Here is a 16,244-nt window from a genome sequence, read left to right on the forward strand (position 1 = left end):
AAAGAGCAGCAAAACCAATGTAGTCAAAAAAGGAGGTTTATATCCCTGAGTGACTTAGAACTGCATTAGAGATAAATGAATCACAGGAAATGTAGAGGAGTTTTAAAAGCTTTAATGATAGTGAAAAAAAAAAAAAAGTAGCAAAAAGAAATTACTAATGTGAACTTTAGAATATATTGAGAAGAAATACCAAGTACTCTTTAAATAGGCAAAGGTGAACTGTAGCATCGTTCAGATCACTGTAAACCTAGAATAATGTTGCTGAAGTCAGAATACTCATTCCAAATCTACATTAGGTAATACAAGAGGTAATGTGGGTCTTTTCTGTTATATACAACCAATTTCCATTTCAATTAGGGCCAGAGATATATCAGAAGTCACTTTTTATGAAGCTCTCACTGATCAACTATCCTCTATAATTGTTACTGCTGATTTTTCAGCATAATGGCTAAAACCATAGAGTAGTAGTGTACTGTTACTGTTACTGCAGTGGAATTTTTCATTAATATATTTCCTTCATCTTATTCTTTTTTTACCCCTGTAATCCTTAATTACATTTTATTCTGTCTTAGAAAGGAAGAAGAGACAATCAGTCATGCTTTATGGCAGATAACACACATGAGGAATTCCATAGCCCCATGTGAAGTAGCCAGTATTTATCATGGTCTATTGTGTATCTGATGTATAGATACCTTGGTATCTGTCTAGCTGAGATTTAGTCAAAGATTTATGGCCTTTCTTAGAACAAAAGCTGGACTGAAATATATAATCACAGGAACAGCAGACAGGTAAGAGTTTCAAGCAGGAAATGTTAAAGAAATCAAGTGACAGGAATATAGCTGACTCAGCCTTTCATCTTTCGAAGGTGTGGAATATGAACCTGACACAAGAACTGCGGGAATTTTGTGATAAGGCTGCAAAACCAAAAAGAAAAAAAAAAAAGTGTGTTTTTGTTCTTAATCATCTCTGTGTTAGAAATAATCTCATTCTTAAACACAATTATAATGGCCATCATGCAGAGAAAAGTAGAGAAAGACAAAACTGTCATCTTGAACTTTCTCTGAACAAAAAACAAATAAACTAAGTTCACTTGGAGAACCATGCAAAGCTGGTGAGGACGCAGAATGTTGCTGTCTCTCTGAACTGCATTATTTCATGTTTAAGTTGTTTTCCAGAGAATCAATATGACACTGTTCTTCATGTCTGAACAAGTACCAATCTTACGCTGTTACCAAAAGGTTTACAAGAATACTTATTTGGAATTGTTTTCAGTGTGATGTAGTATAGTCACAGTGATGCAAGAATTTCAAATTTGGTAGTGAGACAAAGACAGTGAAATAATAAAATGCTCAGGTTACAAAGAAGCACAAATCTTTGGATCTTCATTTCATTTTACTTCTAGATATGATACCTCTAGGAGACCCTTGATCCACTCTCACTCTGTATCAGCCAAATAAGTGGCAGCAACCTGGACTACACCTCACACTACTCACTGAGACCAGTAGCACCAGAGACAATGACTAAATATTTCTTAAGCAGCCCCAAGTAAAGCAGTTGTTTCAGTTACTGTGTTAACACTAAGTGTAACTTAAGAACTCAAATCCAGTTAAGAGGAAAAATACTGAAAGTCTCTCTCTCAGGTCCTAGAATTATGATTCATTATTTTATGTACTGTTTGTTTTCTTATATTTAATTTAATTTATTTTTATCTCACTAACCTGTTATTTTTACTCAGAGTTGCTTTCATTAATTTGGGCTTTCATTTATTTTGGTCCTATCTAACAATTTATCTAAGAAAACATGATACCACTGAATTTATAAGATAAGACTGTTGGAAATTATATGAATTGCTACTTCTGATTTTTAAAGGGAATATCAGATAATAGCAAGAGATGGTTAAGTTGAAATACTTTAAAATAATTCTGAATAAAAATATTATTTTTAGTTCTAATATTCTTTAGGATGTTTATGTTCTTTGTTTTGTTTTGTTTTGTTTTGTTTTGTTTTGTTTTCCATTGCTCATTGATTTCTCCGTTGCACTTCTTACTCTTCATTTATTTTCTTCTTTTGCCATCTGTTTCTTGTTTTTTCTTCTTTAAAAAGTGTTTTATCACCCAGGAAACTCAAGCATTATAATGCCTTGTCCAACACTGTAAAACAAATTTCAACATATTTTGTGCCACTTGCTCTCTTTTTAAAAATTCTCACTTAACAAAAAACGTCTATGCTGCTTGTCTCATTCTTTTAAGGGCAGCCATACTGTGACCCTTAGCCAGAAGATGATGATTATGAACATATGGTATAACAACTTAATATCTTTCTTATGTCAAAGTCTTCCTTATTACACCTATGGTAATGTCCTGCGGGATGATCAGGCAATCATTTGACCTGTAATCTATCTTTCCATGTGTTTTCAGTTCAAACTATGTAATATTTTACAGGGAGTCAGGATCAGACTGGATGCCAGTAAAAGAACTCAGAAAATCTGGAAGATCTTTCAGGACAGTGTCATCCAAGTTCATTTCTGTATTCAGGAAGCTGAGAAGATGTATCAAGAGACAGACTCGGCTAAGTGAGAAACAGTGTGCTCATCCCATTGAGAAAGGATGCCTTTCAATTTCTGTTATTTTATTAAAATGTACATAGGTTATAAATAAGTGAAAGACATCATATACACATACTGAATGAATATGTTGCTATTTGTTTCACTTTGCTTACACAAATAAATAGATAGCTTTGCTTTCATTCCTGGAGATACTGATCAGAAATTGGATTGTTGGATAATTTTCTACTTACCAATTTGGAGCATCTGTTGATAATTTGAAGATTAATTTAATAGTAAATATACAAAAGTATTATCTCCTCTCTTAAGTTGAGCAAAATATCAAGAAGATAAAAGGATAAAAAGACCAAAATTACACAAGTCCAAGATACAATTCTTGCAAACTCCAAGGTTCAGAACTATTATGAAGCTGAATTTTTGCCATGAACTGCTGAATATATAAGACATAGCTCTGGCTGTGAACTGCTGATCACAGTTGTTGTTAAAATGCCTCAAACATGATATGTATGAATTTAACAATGTGAACAAAATTTTTTTACCCTCTGCCTACCAACTCCAAACCAAACCAAAACAAAAATTAAATCTCAGAGACAAGTGGAACAAAAAAATCTATTTTTCAGTCTTTACAGAAGTATATGAAATGATATATATTTTGTTTATTCTTAATCCATACTTTTGGTTATCAAATGACCTCATGACACACCTGCTTTTATTTTGAATTTTCATTTTAAGAAGGGTTTTTACCACAAGATTATTCTTGCTAACATACTGTTACACAGTATCATAGAATCATAGAATCACCAAAGTTGGAAAAGACCTCTAAGATCATTCAGTCCAACCATCCACCTACCACCAGTATTCTCCCACTAAATCATGTCCCTTAGTACAACATCTAAATGTTTCTTGAATATCTCCAGGGATGGTGAGTCTGCCACCTCCCTGGGCAGCCCATTCCATTGCCTGACCATTCTGTCAGACAAGACATTTTTCCTAATATCCAGTCTGAACCTTCCTTGGTGCAACTTGAGCCCATTCCCTCTAGTTCTATTACTAGTTACACAGGAGAAGACGCTGACTTCAGCTCACCACACCATCCTTTCTGTCAGGTGTAGAGAGCTACAAAGTCTTCTCCTGAGCCTCCCCTTCTCCAGACTAAACAATCCCTGTTCCCTCAGCTGCTCCTCATAAGACTTGTGCACCAGACCCTTCACCAATTTCACTGTGCTTCTCTGGATATGCTTCAGGACCTCAGTATCTTTCCTCCAGTGACGGGCCCAAAACTGAATGTAATACTTGAGGTGAGGCTTCATCAGAGCAGAGTACAGGGGGAAGAGCACCTCTCAGCTTCTGCTCACAATACTATTTCTTAACAGCAGTTCAGCTGTGATTATTTCATTTTCATAACAGTTGAAATAGATTATAATTGATATTCTGTGTTTTTATTTCCCTAAATTCTAAAGATATGTACTTGTGGGCTGTATCATAATCGGTGCTGTCTACTAAATTCAAAATACTAAGAGTTGTGTATTACAGAGGTTTGACTTTAAAATGACAGACTGCACCCATCATTTTCTACTGTTTGAAATTCAATTGTTTTCTCAAGAAAGCCGGAGGATATTCCTTTTGATGTGCTCCTACTGAATTAGTAGATGTTGTTACTTTTAGTGTCTCCAAAATCATTTGATGTGTGATTCAGTCACTGATTATGTTACTTCAATCAGTAATCAAATAATCACTTAAAATTTTTTTTTTCTAACACAAGAATTTGCTGAATCATTATATTTATTGATAAATCTTTGAAAGTATTCTGAAATATATCAAAAATACATTTTGGAGACTTAGTGAAAATAGATTTCATTGTATAAATTGTTCTTTTCACAAAAGGTGTTGAAATATATTTGTGAAAAAATCTTTGTGATACTTAAGCAGATGTTTGCATACATAGCAGAATCAGGATCAGATGAACCTGTGTATTGAATGCCTTCTTTCAGCATACTATATCCTTTTATTTGATACATAGACAGGTGATATTTGTCAATTCTTTTAAGTAAATACAGTCTGAAAAGATGTTACAGAACACAAAATTATGTAGTGCAATTCTACAGAACTTGTTATCACTATGGATTCCTACATAATTTCATAGTTCATAGTGCACATCATTAGCTAGATTTAAACATCAATGCTTATCAGATACATCAAGTGTAACACAGAACAAAAGTTTGTAATACCTGTCACACAGTATTCTGATATTTTTAAAAGGGTTTGGTAAGTTTTATAAATATGAGGACCACATTTGTACATTTTAACTGAGGAAAAAGGAACAAAAGAAGTACAAAATTTCGCTCATAATGTTTTGAAGAATCTGTAAGAAATATGGGTAAGATAATGAGAGTCACTGCCAGAAATAAATATAAGGAAGTTCTATAATTTAAGGACTCATTCTTCAGTAAGAGAAAAAGAAGGGCAAGGGCAAAGGCAGGGAAGGGAAGGGAAGGGAAGGGAAGGGAAGGGAAGGGAAGGGAAGGGAAGGGAAGGGAAGGGAAGGGAAGGGAAGGGAAGGGAAGGGAAGGGAAGGGAAGGGAAGGGAAGGGAAGGGAAGGGAAGGGAAGGGAAGGGAAGGGAAGGGAAGGGAAGGGAAGGGAAGGGAAGGGAAGGGAAGGGAAGGGAAGGGAAGGGAAGGGAAGGGAAGGGAAGGGAAGGGAAGGGAAGGGAAGGGAAGGGAAGGGAGATACCTTTTCCCTTAAAACAGATTTTTTTTTTTCATTGCAACCCTGATAGTAATTGTAAATGAATTGTTACTGGATTTAGTGCACATTTGAGAAAAGATTTCCTCTGGCTTTTCTCAGAATTTAGCTGTAATTTATGACTATTTATTGTCTATGATGTCTTACAGCTGATTCTAAATGTTCCTATTTTAATTTCATTATTAGTGTTTTCCAAACTATGCAGATTTATCTTATTTTTTGATTCATTGAAGACCTTCATTTAACCTTTTGATTCTTTTAAGCAGGATCCTAATGCCTTTTCAATGTGCAAACCTCTTTATTACCTAGTTGTCAATCACAGCAAACAACTTTAACCCAAACCATAGGATTAATTTATACTGAATATGACTCATGTGCTTTCAATCCAATATGAATAGATGTCAATGTCATCTGAGATGAATCAATCCTACATTTGCTATCTCACAGTGGCCTAAAAAAAAAGAAAAAAAGAAAAAAAAGAAAAGTATTTCTTCTCTCTCCATCTAAAATCTCTGAAGTCAGAAGTCTTTGACTGGATACAGTAACTTTTGGCATGGGCCTCAGGGAACTTTCTGTCCATAATGTATGAATATAACCCTATCTAAACATAATCTTTTTACACTGTGCCTACATAGTAGTTTGTCAAAGAAAAATACAGGAATCTCACTTCAGATGAGAGAAACACTATTCAGTGTTATTGCTGTACTATATTACTGTATATATTACTGTACTATATACAGTATTCATGAATTGTGTTTGAAAGCTGTAGCTGAATGTATCGTCTCCTGTTAGTTGCTGCTGAAATAAAAAGTTATAGATACTGCTTTTGTCTTGTTATAGTCCTCATTTCTGAACTGCTGCAACAGATACTGCTTCTGAAGACCATTTGAAAAAATTCACAAAGTATATAGTTGATTGTTACTTAAGGATGACAGTGATACATTCACCATTATCTGCCCTCATTTGACATTTCATTCTAACATGAAGTCAAAGTGTTAACATAGAATTCCCCTGAAAGTCCTGGATGTGTTGTATAATATTAGAGAAACTACAATCAGATGAAAGTCACAAAAAATCATTAACATCCTTCACCTATTTCCTATATTCCTGCTGGTAGTTCTGAGTCATGACTCAGTTGCAGTTAAATCACTACTTGTGCATGATTGGAATTTTTACAAAGAACTGTCACCTAAATACTTTCAGGATTTTTTTTATTATTATTTTATTTTTCCGTAAAATATATATAAAAAAATCGTGTATGGTCATATTCAACAAAGATGTAGTATTAGAACAGAAATTACAAACAGCTTAGAACATATGTTATTTACAGTATACAGATTTTTCTGTCTTAAAATTTGTCATTCGTCACAGGTTTTCAACAGCATGAAGAGCATTTTCGACATCACTGAGATCAACAGAAAATAGAATTAACTAAAACAACTCTACTGATGTATCTAAGGCAGTGGAATAGATAAGACCAAGATATGCAAAAGTGTAACAAGAAAGTAAATACGTTAGCGGAAAAAGAAAAGCTAAAAAGTAAATTAACATTATCTGAATCAGAACTTTTATAGATCACCAGAACAATTCATCTCCCATCCCAGTATAAGATGAAATTTTAACTTATAATCATCAGAAAAGATCTATAATGAAACTCATATGTATTTGTGAGTGCCTTTTAGACACTCAAGTTTACTCAGATCACTGAAATTTACTGAAGAAAACCATGTTTTCTAGTAATTTTTATTTACATAGTCAGGAATTTTCACAGATTGTTTTGAATTTTCACAGAAAATCAGAATTTATTTTGTTTTTGATCTTGAGTTCTTATAGAAAATAGTCGTTAATTTTCCAGAAGTGTCACACTCCGAAAAATAAACTGTTCTCTTTTGTTTTGTTTTGTTTTAAAACAAATAAACAAACAAAACATCATTTGTTTTGACATCTGCAAACGTTTTTTTTAAAAATGCATTTGGATATGACACTGACATTTTTACCCCAACAGAAATATCTGAATTAATTTCCTTAGGTTTTTACTTGACAAGATGTATTTTATTTGCCGAAGACAAGGATATGACAATAAATACAATTAATATACAGTAGATTTATGTATATGATGTGTATTAAATCGTGTAGGAATCTTACGTTAGCAGTACATGATTTAAAATGATCAAGGAAGAAATAGGTACTGTGCAAAGATGTAACACAAAATGAATGCAGAAATAGTCATATACTGAAGGACCAAAAGAACAGAACAGTGTGGAAGTAAAAGAAATAAATTCAGAATCTATATTTTTACTTTAATCTGCCATCTTTCAAAAGTCCAGAATGACTGATTTTATTTGATAATCAATGTGATTTATTTGTAGGTTTTATATCTCTAATAGTTTAAATGGTATTTTTCTTTTTCTGAATCTGACTACATCAAAATGCTTCACTGCTCTCCTTCAAAATGGTGAATTTTACTGTCTTTGAGATTTCAGTTTTACACTACAAGCAAGAGGGTTTTAATTCAGCTTTGACTTTTTCCTTACAAAGTCATGAATAACAAGACAATCAGGATATTAACGTTACATACTCTTTTCCAAGCTGCCAATGATAATGCAAAGTTCGAGGCAAATGAATCAGACTTTAAGAAGCAGGCTATGTGTCACCCTTGAAGTGACTTAATATTAAGTAAAATAAAAGATATACAGTCCTTCCAAGCTTGTCTTGGAAGGCAGTCACAAAAAAATCTTTTTATTGGAGGCGACATAGTCATTTTCTTTCCATATACATCTCACAATCTGTTCATCCAGCTCATACTTCAGCAACTTTTCTATGAGGATCTTATTGAAGATCAAGAAAACAATATCAATTTCTTCCCCTTCATCCATTAAGCTGGAGATCTCACTGAAGAAAATTATCAGGTTAGTCAGACATGACTTCTCCTTGGTCAATTAATGCTGGCTACTCCTGATGATTTCCTCCTCCATCATGTAAGTGAAAATTCTTTCCAAGATGACCTTTCCAGGGATCCTGGAGATAGGACTGACATTTACTTTCCTCGAGACTCTGGGCACTTCTTTCAGTTGCTATCACTAATGATTTTAAGTGAATTGAATTATGGGTATCCTACACATAAGATTTTTTGTTTATTTGTTCCATTTGATTACTAGTTCCATTAGAAAGACCAAGTAAAATACAATGTTTTTCCAAAGTTAGGATATTTTTATAACAATTTTAATTTTGGTTTTTAATATTAATGTTACTTCTTTAATTATACTGAAGTAATCCCATTACTGTCTTAATGTTTTTTATGTGATTATTATGAATTAATTTCAGCAAAAGTCATGTATTTTTTTCCTAAAGATGATTTCAAGCTCAATTTAATAGTCAACTTTTATTATTATAGGACTTGGATTTCTACTGATTGGAGTTTTTAAACCACCTAAGAATTTGAGAAAAATTAGTCTATACTTGATATCTGTTTTAAGATGTCTGTCAAATTTTCAGTTTATTATTTTCTAGAATGGAGAAAAAAAAGAAACTGCGTAACTGCCTATGTGAGTAACATAAGTACAGTGCATGCATTTTTTTTTAATGTCAAGCTCTACTTCTGGGCAGTTTCCGAAAACTTCTGTTTAGTTTCCTTACAATGTCATCTTTACTGTCTTTTCGAAAATGCACACAGATTAGGCAAAGACATAATCCTTTGGAAAATTGCAATGAATATATCCATTCAGGAGAGACTTCCTAGATGTCAGAAATTATTATCTCTGAGTTTTACCCCAGTGAATTTTTCAGGGCTTGTATTTCAAGCCAAACTATGCAAGTGCCATCCCCAAAGAATAACCAAGCTGGATTCTCCTGGAAAGAATTAATAAGTAGTTGTATAAATAAAATATGTATCTAGTGAATACGTGCACACTGGAAATGAATTTCGTAATTTTAAAGGCATTCATGCACAAACCTTAAAATGTTCTCTTTACCATGTTTTTTTAATGAATATTTCTAGACCAACTCAATAGTAAATCTGCCCCTGATTGCTAACCAGTCCACTCAGATTTGATTCAAAGTCATAGTCAGGTTATTTTTTCAAGAGAGCATGAATGTACAATGTTAGACTTTTAGATTTTTTTCCCCTTCATGTGATTCAAACTGATCGTTACTGTTCATGATGTGCTCCATCACACTGGAGTATGATGTTCCTCTTTATTAAATTCATAACATCCTTTGTCTCTGGTTAAATACATTTTATTAAATCTGAGTTCTTATGTTATAATTTCCTTAAAAAGGAAGGAAGGGAGGGAGGAAGGGAGGGAGAATACTATGACCTCACTACCAAAGGCTTTAAGCCCCCCCTCCCCTCCCTCCCCCCCTCGAAAAGAAAAGAAAAGAAAAGAAAAGAAAAGAAAAGAAAAGAAAAGAAAAGAAAAGAAAAGAAAAGAAAAGAAAAGAAAAGAAAAGAAAAGAAAAGAAAAGAAAAGAAAAGAAAAGAAAAGAAAAGAAGAAAAACCAATTATAAGACTTTCTGACTTTACCTACTAGCTAAAATGCTTTCACTATCACTGAAGATATTCAGAGACTCCTTGCTGGAGATCATCTGATTTTATACAAAGTATACATAGAAGGAGGCAATTCAAGGGTCTAGTCATAAAGTGTAAAAGAGTAGTTAATAGCAAAGGAATTTAAAAAATACACTACATAGAATACTCAAAGTAGCTATTTCTAAATTTATCAAGATTAAAAAGAACAGGAAAATCTTTTTATAAACCCATTTAAGTTGCAACTCAAAAATCTTTAAATTTCATAATTAAATATATTTAAAATTAAAAAAAATAGAAAGCATTTTAGTTATCTTTGTTTTGAATTTCTAGCGCAGACTTCTTCAATAAGCTTTCATACAGAAGATACAGTGTATTTGGAAGAAAGAAGAATTTTTCTCTTTAAATTTGATTAGAGTTGTGCTTAGATAAACTTATGAATCAATGGTAAAAGCATTTATTTATAATACTATGGCTTTCAGTGCATCTAAGTAATCATAGAATGAAGAAAATTATCACAGTAATCATAGAATGGGTTGAAAAGGACCATAATGATCATCTAGTTTCAACCCCCCTGCTATGTGCAGGGTCGCCAACCACTAGACCAGGCTGCCCAGAGCTACATCCAGCCTTGAATGCCTCCAAGGATGGGCATCCACAACCTCCTTGGGCAACCTGTTCCTGTGAGTATAAGGATGTTTTCCTCTACAAGAAGTAGTAAATGACAAATTACTAGTAGACACTGAGTAATTTTTTCAGAAGAGGACTTTGAAGAAATGTATGGAAGAAATCAGAAGATAGAATGGGATAGAAGATAGAAAGTATGGAAATCGGAAATCAGTGTTTATCATTAATCCACTTTCAGTGTCTGTCTAGGATCCCCACTACAGAAGATGGAGATAAAGTACTTAAGGGCTTTTGATAGAAAGTTTTGATAAGGACATTTGGCAGCTGTAAATCTCCTAAGCCCATCTTATTTGTTTTCATAGCTAAGGAACTCTGGTACATGCGATTTTGTAAATATATGCCTCTGGATTATACCAGGGAACATTTACTTCTTAAGTTCCAGATATTTAATCTATCTGAATTTCTGTGTCAGCCCTGGAGCTCTCCCAAATCTAATGCTAAAATCTATACTATCTTATTCATTTTTCCTTTTTTTCATAAAAAAAATCCCATGCTCTTTTTCATGCTTCTGACTGAGAAAAAGATACAAACATCTATTTCTTCTCCATTTTTTCTTTTGTTTTGTTGTTTTTTCAGGGAACTTCAAAGAAGTATAATAGTTGTCTGTATGTGCAAAGATGACTGAAAAACCTTTCCAAATAAACAGTCTACTTTTCTACAATAACTTTGCATCATTAAGCTATTAGACTTTCAAAGATGCTCAAGCATTCAGTAAAGTCTGGAATTATCACTATGTTGTTGTAAAGGCAAATTTAGCTAACATGACTGATGTTTTCTGTGTGAGATCATGAGCATTTCCTGGTAAGTAATTTATTTATTTTCAATATAGCATAAATATTTTGTATTTTGGGATACAAGAACAACAGCAACAACTACTACAAATTATAGGAAAAGCTCAGTTGCAGGTCCAAAGAAAATTCTTATCTTCCCATGTTCCTTCTTCTTTCTCATAGGTCGCTGTAGCATATCAGTTGGAGTTTGTGAGAGTTTAAAGCAGTTCAAGGTCTCAGTTCAGGCTGTCCATAACCTCATGCAAACAACATTAATCAGATACACAAGCTTGACACAAAAAGATGTTTATTGAACCATAGAGTCACAGAATCATAGAATGGTTGGGTTGGAAGGGACTTTTAAGATCATATATTTCCTATATCAAGTAATAAACGCTATATTAAAATTTTCATTCTACATACAGTATGTTAAAAAGCATATGTATATATTTACCATTGAAGAAAAATTTAGTAAGGATTAGATACATAAGATCTAAAATATACCTGTTGCAATTGCAACAGCACAATTTCCTGTATACCAAAACTTATCCACTGAACTGATGGGACGGGATGAGAAGATCTTACAAAAGTCATTAGTTCAGAGATCCAAAAGGTTATCTAGATATAGGAAATCATATAATATAGAAACATAGAACTGCTCAGGTTGGAAAAGACCTTAAGATCATCAAGTCCAACCACAGACTAACCATACTGTCCTAACTCTAACAACCTACTGATAAATCACGTCCCTGAGCACCACATCCAGATGGTTTATTACACATCCAGGGATGGTGACTCAATCACCTCCCTGGGGAGCCTATTCCAGTGCTTAACCAACCTTTCTGTACAAAAGTTTTTCCTGATATCCAACCTAAACCTCCCCTGGTGCTACTTGATGCCACTTCCCTTCGTCCTTTTACCTGTCATCAGTGAGAAGAGATCAACCCCACTCTCACTGCAATCACCTTTCAGTTGTTTGAAGAGAGCAATAAGGTTTCCTCTTAGCCTCCTCTTCCCCAGAATACATAGCCCCAGTTCCCTTAGTCGCTCCTCATTAGGCATATTCTCCAAGCCCTTCACAAGCCCTGTTGTTGTGAGACTTTGGCTATGAAAACACCTGAGTATGGTTGTCCACCAAAAATGTCAACGGTTTAAGGGCTGGTCTGGCCCGGTTCCATGACTAGTGGGGCGGAGGGATTTCACAAAATCCACACCTCCAGGAAGGGAAACAGGGGACCCCAAAATAATTAAAAACAGCGGCAACAATCTGAGGAGAAACAAACTAATTTACTAAATATAGTATCGGAATGTAAGATAACACACTATAATACAATATAAATCAACAATAATTGAGAGAAAGATTGTCCGAGAGTGTAAGAGATTATTCTTTTATATCATTGACTCAAAGTTTGCTGAGGAACAAGTCCAGGCAAGTCCTGGGCAAAGGCAGAGAAATCTTTTGTCTTGAGGACACTGATGGACAGGTCCTGGCTAAGGATTGTGAAATCCTCTAAGGAGCACAGATGGACAAGGCCAGGAGTAACGAGAGAGAGAGATAAGCTGCTGCTAATGGCTGGGAAATGGTCTTTTTGTGTGGACTTATCTCAAGGAAAATGGCCATCTCAGGAGGTATGCACATGACTCTTGCTCAAGCACCCAGGAATGTCACGTAGGCAGCAGAAAATGGAGGATAAAAGAGGGTCCAACAACCACGGCGGGGTGGAGGCTGATCTCTCACCACAACCGAGAGGCTGATCTCTCATGATCTCTCACCATGACTTGAGCTTTCTGCCTTCAGATCCTTCTCTACGGACCGTTTGCTGACGGACTTCCCTGGGCCTGCTACCTGAGACCTGCTGCTTCCTCCCAGACTTACTCTGCGGCTTCTTCCTGGATCCACCTGGTAGGTACCTGCACCCTCTCGTTGCCCAAGACCGGCATCGCTGCTCCTGCCCTTCGGCCTCGGACCGTCAGAACGTCGTGCAACGGGACTGCTGCCAGATCCTGGTGGTGACTATCCCCACTTTACGCAATTCTTGCTTCTTCCTATCTTTTCTATCGCTCGCCTTCCCTTCCCCATCACCCCAATCCGTAACAGTGTCCGTCCTCCCCTTTCCTCATCTCCCTTATTAACATTTGTAATAAACTGGTCGGACCAACGTTTGAACCGTTGTTTCTTAATCTCACGCCGGGCATACATATTTCCAAGAACCTCCTCTCCCTCCTATAAATTGGAGCGAGACAGAGAGTCAAAGGCCTTACGCTAATACTGAAGCCTTGCGTGCAGTCGGGCGCAGCAGTAGCAAGTCGATCTGACAGGGAACACGGTGAGATGAGAAGAGGGACAAGTCAGATGACCTGTGCCCTTATATCTGTTCCCTTGAGCAGGAATGATAACAGTACTCGAAAAGGCTCTTGGGGAACGTAGTTCTTCTTCTCTTCCAGACAGGTACCCAGAACTAAAGCATTTGCTCCTTAACTCCCAGTACACTGCATGATTTTGTGATGTGGAATACTGATAACCAAAAATCATAAAACCATGACAATGGTCAAGAAGGTTTTAGGGCTACTGCCACTCAAAAGGAGGCCCAACTTAGTTACTTTTACACTCATGCACACAGCATGGATAATAAACAGGAGAAGCTGGAGGCCATTGTGTAATTGAAAAGCTATTATATAGTCACCATCACGGAAACATAGTGGAATGACTCGCACAGCTGGAGTGTTGTGATAGATGGCTACCAACATTTGAAAAGAGATAGACAAGGCAGGAAAGGTGGTGATGTAGCCCTCTGTTAAGAAAGAATGTGAATGTATGGAAATTAATGATGACAATGGTAATGTTGAGAGATTTTGGGTCAGAATAAAACTGAAAGCCAGTAAGACTGACATTATCATGGGTGTATGTTACAGGCCACCCAAGCAGGGCGAAGAGGTGGACAAGACACTTTGTGGACAGTTGGGTGAGGTCTCAAGGTCTCTCCTCCTTGCTCTTGTTGGGGACTTCAGCTTTCCAGACATCTGCTAGATTTATTTTATTCATTTCAAATTCAAAATTTCGCTTCAAATCACTGTTCTTGGTGCAGAAGACACTAACTGAAAAATTAAAATGTGTTGCACAAATCATGACAATATACTTAAATAGATTTTTACAAAGTCAAAGAATTTTGATGTTGTTAGAAATAAATAGTAAATAATAATAAAGGAGCATTTTTAGGATTTCAGTATTATTATTTTCATTATCACTATGTTCATTATCTATCTTGTGGAATAAATAGGGCAAATAAATTTGGTCCATAATACTACAATGAAAAGAAAAATGGGACAAAAATGCTATAATTTCACTAAGGAGATAATAGCTAGAATTGTTCTTGCCTTCCTTTTTCAGCTTTTAATAATTGTATGGGTTTTATGGTAACGTTAATTTTCAAGATTTATGAAATTCATATCAATTTTGCAGCAACATGTAGAAATCCCTTTTAGGATGTGTGTGTGTGAATAAACCCATGTTTATTAGTATACAAAACACACTAGAATTAAAAAAACAACCAGCTCTTCAGTGGTATCGCTCTGTAACAAAGGAAAGGTTAATGAGCTATTTGATATTTTAACACTAATGAGGACCATGCTGTAAGTCACATCAACTCCAGCTGAAGCTGCACTTAGTAATTTGCTGTAACATGCTTTTCATTTAAAAAGAATTATCACATATATCACATAATATTTAGAGAAGAATTGTTATTTTTTCTTTCTTATTTTTTTCTAACGTACTTCAGTATTGTTAGAAAATGTATGTTAAGCTCTAGGAGTGCTTGCATAGAGGCAAGAACTTTTCTACCTCTTATGCTTTTCTATAGCAAAGAGGCAGAGGTTTCACAAGGAGCTGGGATGGGATACAGCCAGGACAGCTGAGTCAGTGACCAAAGAGATATTCCATACCATACGGTGACATATTCAGCTATAAAACAGGGGAAGAGGAGGAGAAGGAAGCAGGACAGCAGGTGTTTGTTTTCTCAACTAAGTTATATGTGATGAGCTCTGCTTTCTTGGAACTGGCTGCCTGACAATGGAAAGTAGTGAATGAATTTCTTGTTTTGCTCTGCTTGCATGCTGCTCTTCCAGAAAAGGTAAATGTTTTCAAATTATAACATATTTTCTTGCCATATTTGTTGCTTTACTGAGTTTATGTGGCAAGGTTTATGTGCAAAGTGACTGCAGGGGAGGCCTCTATAAGAAGAGTCCAGAATTTATCACTTTTTGAACAGACTCACTTCCAGCCTGTTCCACGAGGCTGTTCCAGCAGCTAAGAATATTAGTAGGAAACAACAGAGACTGAACGTTATGGGCTAGCAGCAACCTCCATTCCACTGCTCAGGAGGAGAAGGTAGAAAAGTGAGGTTGAACCAGGGGAGAAGGGGGAGCAGGGATAAGGAACAGAAGTCATTTTTATTTAGTTAGGTTTTGTTTATTTTCTCACTACCATATTCTTTTTCTGTTGGCAAAAAAAATTAAATTGATCTGCCCCAAGTTGACCCTGTTCTGCTCATGATGGTAGCTGATGAGTGATCTCCCTGTACTTATCTCAACCCACAGATTTCCATTTAATTTTCTTCCCCCATATTGCTTAGAAAAGGAGTGAGAGAGCAGCTTGGTGGGCACTTGGCAGCTGGCCAAGTTAAACCAACGACAAATGCTCTCAGAATCTGTTGAGTAAATTCTCTCAGTCTTTTGAATGTCATCACATCACATTATATCACCACAACAGTTAGGTCAAAGATACAGAAAAGGGTCAGAGAGGTTATAATGTTTCAGTAATAAGCACAAGAACAAGCACAACTTTAAGTATAATTAACAGCATGTTACTGAATATGAAATGCTTCTATAGGAAAATGATAGCTAGTCGAAGTTTTTTTTTTTTTTTTTTCTGCACAGTCTTTCTAGTTTATTAAGTTAT

Source organism: Gallus gallus, chromosome 3 (assembly GCF_016699485.2).
Source record: "Gallus gallus isolate bGalGal1 chromosome 3, bGalGal1.mat.broiler.GRCg7b, whole genome shotgun sequence".
Classification (NCBI taxonomy): Eukaryota; Metazoa; Chordata; class Aves; order Galliformes; family Phasianidae; genus Gallus; species Gallus gallus.